Source organism: Giraffa tippelskirchi, chromosome 8 (assembly GCF_054371585.1).
Source record: "Giraffa tippelskirchi isolate mGirTip1 chromosome 8, T2T-mGirTip1v1.2.pri, whole genome shotgun sequence".
In the NCBI taxonomy this organism is placed as follows: Eukaryota; Metazoa; Chordata; class Mammalia; order Artiodactyla; family Giraffidae; genus Giraffa; species Giraffa tippelskirchi.
Window position 1 is genome coordinate 72,235,001 of NC_137282.1, and position 8,715 is coordinate 72,243,715.

Sequence of the window (8,715 nt, forward strand, 5' to 3'; positions counted from 1 at the left end):
TAAGGGAAACGACACCACCGCTCGGCCTCAGGCACCTGAGGGGCGACCTGGAGCGCTCCAGGGGCACCACCGAGGGTTAAACGAGGCACGCTCACCCACCCACGCGGGGCGCGCGGCGCAGCAGCGGGCACAGCCCCCCCCACCGCGGGGAGGGCCGCTCGCGGGACACGCGCCGAGAAGGCGAAGCGAGAGCGTCCGCTGTGTCCGAAGACCGACGGCCTCCCTGACGCCCCGTGGAGGGGGGCGGGCAGGAGACCGAGAGTCAGGGCCGGAGGCCGCACCCACCCTCCCGCCTTCCTCACCCTCCCCGACGGGCAGGGGGAAAGGCAGGCGAGGGGCCCCGTGGACAGACCGAGAAGACCGCACACGTTCACCAGGAACGCCCGTCCCTCGTCCGGCACGGCTTAGGCCCGGCCCGGGAGAGCACGACCACACCACATCGATCCGTTGAGCCGAGGGGGAGGGGGGGAAGGCACGGTGAGGACAGTCGCCGGAGGGGCCCGCTTTAAGCCTCGCCGGCCGCCTCCCCCCGCCACACCTCACCTCGCCTCGCCTCAGGCGACAGCCGCCGACGACGACCCCAGGAGGAGGAGCTGCCTGACACGGGGCACGGAGCCTACAAGAGCGGGCGTCGTCCCGGCCACCACCGGGCGCCCGCAGCGGGGGTCACACAGGGTAGAAGACCCACGGCGCCTCGCCCCGCCGCCCTCGGGTCACCCAGAGACCGGAGGTGGCGCCACGGGTCGGGTCTGCCAGACACGCCACGCGGGAGCCGGCGCACAGGCCCAGGCCGGCGGCCCAGAGGCCCAGAGCCCCGCGTGCGTCCAGAGGCCCAAAGTCCTCGGCGGCAGACGCCGAGAGAGACCGTGTCGGCACTTACCTGGTGGCAGAAAAGGCCCATTTCGGGCGACAAAATGACAGCGCCCGACAGCGGGGCCCACCCACGACTGGCAGAGAGGGACCTTGGCACCTTGGCACCGCCACCTGTCCCCAGCACTACCCCAGAAACACCAGGCCCGGAGCTGTCGGGGGTCATCTGGTCGACTGGGGGGGGGAGGGGGGCGAAGGGGGCGCCCGGTGGGCGAGGTGGGGGCGCAGACGCCAAGGGGGAGGGAGCTGGCCGGGGACGCCCTCCCCCTTCGCCCGCACGGGTAGGTGTACCCGTCCGTCCGAGTCTCCGAGCGGGGGTTTGGCTTCGAGTTGCCAGAGAGAAAAACGAAGAGAGACCCGCCGGCGAGGCGCCTCCCACGAGACGAGCGGGCCCCCACGAGGGACCACGCCCGGGGCCCCAGACCGTCCTGTCCGTGGCACCCAGGACGGCTCGAGCCGGTCCCTGACCTCCTGGCCGTGATTCAGGGAGTTGGGGAGGGGTGAGAAAGCAAACCCTCCGGGGTGGCGAACCCTCCTGAAAGGGCGGGAAAGCAAGAACCTCCTGAAGGGAGACGCAAACCCTTCTGAAAAGGCGAACAGCAAATCCTTTGGAGGGCGGGAGCCAACCCTCCTGAAGGAAGAAAGCAAACCCTCCTGAGGGAGGCCCGGGAGGAGGCCAGACCGCCGAGTCCCAGGCGCTCCAGGGAGGGACGACCCTCTCCCTCCCTGCCCACCGCGGCGGCCCGGCCCAGGTAGGGTCCGGCCGGTCCGTCTCCGCGGCCGGAGGGGCACGGGGAGACGCTGGTCGACCCGGTCAGGCCACCCCAGAGCCCGGCTCTGGAGCGCCGCCGCCGCCGCGACGGCCACCCTCCTCAGAAACCTAGAGAACCAATCTCCGGCGACAGCAGGACGTCCCTAGGCCTCGGCGCCACCGCCACTGTCGCCGCCAGCAGAGCTGGTCTCTGAGAGCTGTGCCTCGGGCCCGGCGGCTGAGTCACAACCCTCCTGAAGGTCGCCGAAGCTCCAGAGGGGAGGGACACTATAAAAGCGGCCGCCAGGTGGCTCCTGACAACCGGCTCCAATGTCCCGAGGACGGGTCGCTGTCGCCGGCCGCCCAAACGCCCGAGCTCGGCCCGGAGCCGCCGCCTCCGAGAGACGCGACGCGACGCGACCCCGGCCGCAGAGGAAGGGAGAGGAGCTGGGAAATAGCTCCCCAGGAGGCTGCCACGAAGGAGACGCGCTCCCCCCACCCACCCACGCGATGCCAGGCTGGTGGGGGGACATTCCACGGAGACGCCGGCGGGCGGCGGGGCTCGGGGCGGGGACGGCCGAGAGAGGGGCACCAGTGACATCCCGGGCTCCCCCGGGCCCCCTCCCCCGAAGGAGGGAGGGAGGGAGGGAGAGAGAGAAGGGAGGGAGGCAGGGAGGGAGGGACCGACCGGCAAAGCGAAACCAGGCAAGCGCTGCTCCGAGAACAAAGCAGGACTCCTCGAAAGCAGACACAGACACAGACACGCAAGCCCAGGAGCAAGAAAGGAAAAGAAGGAGACACTCGGACCCCCAACAAGAGAAAACGAAAGTCAACCTGTGTCGAGACCGTGATCAAGTCCAACGACAACAAACACAAGCATGCGCCGCTGGGTGGGGAAAGTGCACGTGAGGACAGGAGAACATGGATTTCAAAACAACTGGCCACAAACACCGGAAAGGAAAGGCGGCCGGGCGGCCGGGCCGGGCGGTCTGGTCTGGGGTGGGGTGGCAGGGCTGCTGGGGGCGGGGGTCGGTGGCGGGGGGTGGGGGTGGGGGGTGGGGGGTGGAGGAAACGGGAGCACCTAGAAAGAGGAGGAGACTGTCGGCCGTGCTGAGACACGGAAACATCGCACGGCTGGGGACCCGTTCCTCTCGTTTTCCCCGGGGTGTGAAAGAGACTTACTTTGCCTCCCGTCTCCTGGGATTTCATCTCCCCAGCAACAACGGTCAGGCAAGCTGTCGGGTGTGTGTGTGTTGCGGGGGGTTGGGGGGGGTTGGGGAGAAAAAAAGAAGACACCTTTCAAGTGAAAGGAGGGAGCGTGAAGGTCTCTGAACCCTCGGACAGCGGCCTTCCATTTTCCAGACCAGTGACACGTTCTCCCAAGTCGCCCGGTTCCAGAAAACGCTTTTCGGAAACAGAATCCTCGAGGCCCGCGAACTCCTTAGGAATCCTCGGATGAGCTTCCGGGCCAGGCTATACCGTAGGCAGCGCGCTTCCCCTGAAGCCAAAGCCACGGGCTCCAGAGGGCCACGTCCAAGAAGCTGATCTCGTACGGAACCCGGTGTCTTCTTCTCTAGGACACTTCTAGAAGCAGCAAGAGTGCCCGTTTGTGAGAATCGAAGGTGAAGCCGGCACGATGTAAACCCAGCGATGTGTGCGGTCAGAGGCCCATCTAGATTCGAACTCCAGTTCTGGAGGGAGGGGAGCAGTGGGGACAGGAGGGTGGCCTGCGAGTCCGCCGTCCCGTCCCCACTCCTCCTGTGAACATCCGCCCCGCGGAAGGTGTCGAGGAACCTCATGACCTGACCTACGGGGTGAACCGTCGCCAAAGACAAAGAATTCCTCCAGCCAGGCGTTGTCCGCAGCCACGAACCCCTTCCCTCCGTCGCCCGGCCTTTCAGAATGCCACGTGGAACCCTCTCAAGACGAGTGTGGGGCTTGGAGGTATGGGCCCCCGAATTCTCCTCGCCCGGCCCTGCAAGAAACCATTCCGGGCGGGCCTGCCCCACATGAAGACTTTTCGGGCTTTTCGGTGGACCGGGCCTCCCGGGGTGCCCCTGCACCCGGCACCCTGCGACATCCCGAGAGATCCCACGGAGAAACGTCTCCGGCCACTCGCGCGGCACGGACGCTTCTTCCCCATCTGGGTCCCCTCACAGGATCTGTGAGTTCCTGCGGTTCCGCACGCCCTCGACTTGGCTGTGGTTCGGGGCTCTGCTCTGTTCCGTGTTTGCTCTCCGGCCCACGTGATCTCTCTGGCTAGGGCACCCAGGAAAAGCGAAAAGAAATCGAGTCCGCGTGAGTACTATTCAGGCATCAAGTGGGGATACCTACCAACGACCTCTAACGTGGATCCACCAAGATGGCGGCCGTGCGGGGTTCAGGAGGATCATTTTGCGCTTTCTGGGGGCGCTATTTGCTCTCAATGATTTCACGTGCCTTTTGGGCATGGCTCACGGAGATGGACGTGAAGCAGCAGGGCAGCCACATCTGGCGTCTCGGCCTAGCTAGGGCGGCTCCACGAGTGACCTCTCGGAACCGGGGCCGAGACCGCCATCCCTCCCCGGGCCCCCCCCCCCCGCCTCGGTGGCTGGGTATGGGGGGGAGGAGGGGGAGGTTTCGGAGGGGAGACGGGAGATCTGGGCTTGTGGTTGGGGGCGCGCGGGGCCACACGTGTCATGTCGTGATATTCCTGTAACGCTCCAACAAGATACATATTATTCTCTCTTCTGCAGATTTCTATCTGTGTCTGAATGGAAATGTATTAGACTCTTGAAATCTGAGCCTTGACGAGGGGTGCGCCCTGTACGTCTCGGGCTACAGGCAGCATACGGAAACTGAAGATATCAGGAATCACGTATAAAGGTTAAAGTCAAAGAAACGGACCTAGTTCAGTGGCAGACTTAGTCTTCCTCGCTGCAGCCTCAAGGTAAATGCTGGGGGTACCCAGTCTATTCTTGGGAAGATACAGTGTTTCTTTTAACTGTTGCCAGCAACGCAGCTTCTCCTCTACCGGAGTTGAAACTGAGATTTAGTTCTTGCAGCTAGTAGTTCTTTTTCAGAACATCTATCAGGAAGGATCTGAATAGCTTGTCATGTCCCTGAAAATATACTAGAGAACATTTGGTTCAGTTCTCGTACCCAGAGACTGGGGAAATTAAGGTGGCACTAGAAATCGCACCTTTTGGTTATATAGTATCTTTCCTGGAAAACAGGCTGCTCTTAAACTCTAATTGTATCAAACAGTAGCAGGGATGAGAAGTGCATGATCCACAAGTTTCAGTAAAGCTGGCTCTCCCGCTCCTTAACATTATATACATTGTTAACAAAAGTGTAGAATTGGACACTTGATGGCAACAAAGAGGCATCCTGTTTGGCGTTTCTTTGGACTGCAGCCGGGAGAGGAGCAGAGCCGACTTGTTCAGTCCCCGGTCCTGCTACTCCTAGGCCTTTCCTCACACTTGATCTTGGACGCTCTGGGGCAGGTTGTGTCTGCAACAAGCACTCGATTTGTCCGGAAGCACTGAATCCTCTGTTCATCGCCTTTGTTCCCAGGACTGTCTCAGGAGGTGACGACGATTTCCCATGGGGGAATCTGTGTCAGAGGCTTGCCAACCATACTTTTCACGTGGTTCATGCAAAGCTCACCCGTCACCGGTCACCTGTCAACTCACCATCCGTACGAGAGTCAGCACCAACACGCCCGGCAGAGCTGAGCGTCAAGAAGGGGTTGCGTGGAAAGAGATGTGTATGCTTGGTCCTGGTCCTGGTTATAGACAGAAAGTATCAAGGGGGAATAACTCCCAGAATAAGTAGGCCTGCCTGGAATGCGAAATAGTGAGAAGAGGCCTCGCGCTTGGAGGACGGGTCAGAGCTTTAGCCACGGGAGAGTGAAAAGGAAAGGCCCGGGAAAGGGCCGTGGGGCAGGGGACGGTCTGAGCCCAGCACCAGCGGTGAAGGACGAGGAGGCACCTTGAAAGAACGTGCTGTTTCGGAGGTTTGTGGTAAGAGCACACCGGTGCTGCTAAAGATGAGGCTGGTGGAACCCAGATAGTAGAGAGGCGCCAGAAACCGGCCAGGAAGGATGAGAATCCTGTGTGCTGAGGACCGGCACTTCACCAAGCCCACAGCAAAGGGTGCTGTCTAGATTCAAACCCAGTCACTCGCGCAAACGCCACTCAGCCACCTCCTCATCTACAAGGCCGACAGATACTCGGTGCGTGAGGTGCGTGTACAGTCTAGGTGGGCGGCACTCACGTTATCGGGCAACCACACAGCTAATACGTGCTTTGAAAGAACCAACAGTGAGCTGATAGCTTTTTCTGGATCTGCCTATAACCAAAGATACCGCTCGCTGCATACTGTGGATCTCGACTCCTGTCTCACGTCTCCATGAGGCCGTCAGAAAAGTACTGTTCGTGCTACCTCTCAGGCCAGGAATGACACTTAAAGTGTAACGTGCTCACCAAGTCCTCAGAGATTCATGGATTTGAATCGAGAAATTCCACCTGGTCCTTTCGCTCCCGATCCACTCCTGCTCTCACCACTACTACCACACGGGTCAGACACGAGCGAGTTCAGCTGAATTAGCTTGCACACGTGGGGACGGAGTTAGCTTTCGGCACACGGATATTTAGGAATTCCATGGCAGTATGCCAGGTATTCACAGTATGTATGGGATATTCGCCTAATTTGATAACAAGAGAGCTCAGGCCTCAGGCATAACTTCAGGCAGATTTTCCCTCCAACAGAAACAGCTCAGATGGGCTGGCAGCCCGGGAAAATGAGCAACTGCCACTGACAGACTGAGACACCTATGGGCTCCCTCCGTGGGGAGACCTTCTGCCAAGGCTTCTCCCTCAAGGGCCGTTACCCAGCCTGCGGGCATCAGCTGAGGAGAAGGGGAGGTGGGTGCCCCGGAAAGCAGCCGCGCTCGAGTCAGTCTCCCGGGAGCTCTCGTTCCAGCTCTGGACGCTCACTCCCGGGCCTGGGTTCCCACTCCAGCTTTCAGATGGATCCCAGGCCCTTCTTCAGAGAAGTTCCTCCAGATGAGTCCCCAGCCACCAGTGGGCCTCATTCGACCTTGCGGGACCTCCCTCCCCTTCTGAAGCTAGGTTCCGTCTCTCTCTTCACAAAACTTTAAGTCCAACATAGATTGTTAACAATGACTTGCCATTTCCTTTTGTTCTCACCATTATTCTGACTACTTGCAGTTAATTCCGCTCACCTTTGGATTGCTTACGACACTCCAGGCCACTGAAAAAAAGGGAGTTTCCGTTCTGAGCTCAAAGATCCTCAGGCGGCATTTGGGCCTTACTTTACCTCTGCTGGAGGCAGGAAGGTGGCAGGTGACCGGGACCTGCCAAGAGCAGAGCAGAAGCTGTGCCCCCTGAGCAGTGGTGCCTGGCTCTCTCTCATTGGTCGCAGAGGGTCTGCAAGATTCGAGGGGGTTCTTGACGGCCCCACCATGCTGGTGAGCCGTGTCGTCTCATCTCATCGGGAATCTGACCCCTCATCAGCAAGCGTAGCCATGTGCCCTCACCCTGAGTCTCTAAACCCTTCCCAGACCATCACTCGGCCCGCCTTCTCCTCTCAGGCAGAATGAACCTGGGCTTCTCTCCTGGGACAGGTCATTCTGTGTCATGGGATGTCCTCTTTACTCCTGTTGCCGGCAATAGGAGTATTGATGTGCCGCTCATAGGTCAGAGACTCCTCATTCTTATTACCCAGAGGCTTTTCTTCAGTCAGTAAATTTTGTTCCTTTGAAGTTAAAGGGATTGCCTTTGAAGACTATCATTTCTGACCTAGTCGCAAACCGTCTCTTTTGAGGAACTTCCTTAGGGTTCCAGGGATTAAGACAGTTTGCTTCCATTGCAAAGGGCACAGATTCATTCCTCGATTGCAGGATCTAGATCTCCTGTGCCTCACACTCTAGCCAAAAAGGTATATTTTAAATATAAGAGGGCCAAGCATAAACCTACTACTTTCCCTTTCCATTATTATGATAATAATCTAATTCTCTTCAAGGCAACACAAATGCTTCTTACTAACTAGAAGGATCATGTCGCGGAAATTATAAACAGAAAAACAGGGAATTACTTCATGATATCTCACTACATCCGTCTCCGATCCAACGTCCGAAACATCAAGGAAGTCCACGTAAAGTATCATCTTTAAATAGAGCGCTCCACTTTGAGAGAATAGAACTAAACTCATTAAAACTAAGTTTTCCAGCATGTGGCTGCTTTGAAATCTTGCATCCAACCGACAATTCTGGAGCATATGATAATTCGGAATTGAGTAATCGATGACACAAACACTCTCCTCGGCAGGGGGACGTTTTGGATCGCCTGAGTTCTAGGTTCTCAATGTTATCAAGCCAGACACAATCTTCACGGTTTTTCATAGATCTTGTAATATCTTTTTTTAAAATTTCAACTTTTTTGAGGTACAATTGACATACAAAATTGCAAGAAATTGAAATATAACTGTGGTGATTTCACGTGTTTACGATGTGAAAGGATTCCTCATCCAGTTAATTAATATCACCTCACATATTTCACTTTCTGTTTTTTTTTCTTCCCTCCATCTTTCCTACTTAGATTTTTATCTTCATAAGATTTCATTTATACAAAACATGTCAAAAAGAGTGCCATGTTTTACATTAGATCCTCAGACTCTATTCATCTTATAGCTGAACATTTGTTCCCTTTTACCAACCTCTCCCCATAGCCCTAGTAACCACTTTTCTACTCTCTGGATGAGTTTTACTTTTTCATGGATGCACTATCAGAGCCAGTCCTGAAATTTCCTCCAATTACAATTCTTCTCTCAGAGTCATCAGTCCATTTTGTGTTATCTTTCATGTTTTACAAAATTACTCCTAACCAGCAATGGAGCGGGTGTGGCAGGCAATGAGCCAAGAAGATTTACAGGGTGGCATCCACTTACTGTGGGAACTAACCATGGCATTGATCAGTCTATCAACCTAGAAAGAGATCACTGGACATTGCACAAAAATTTGCTTATTTCTTTGTAGAAGTTTGGCATTAAACTAAACCCTTAGTTTGGGATGGGATGGGGTGGGGTGGGGT

At 57.2% G+C, this 8,715-nt stretch overlaps 1 long non-coding RNA gene across 1 annotated transcript; it reads left to right on the forward strand.

Annotated features, from left to right (window-relative positions):
* Window positions 1-2,020: 2,020 nt before the first annotated feature.
* LOC145518745 (uncharacterized) lies at window positions 2,021-8,461 on the forward strand. The gene is made up of 3 exons (XR_014063244.1): window positions 2,021-2,138; window positions 4,357-4,550; window positions 5,177-8,461. It is a non-coding gene; the product is annotated as an uncharacterized LOC145518745 (long non-coding RNA).
* The last annotated feature ends 254 nt before the right edge of the window (window positions 8,462-8,715 follow it).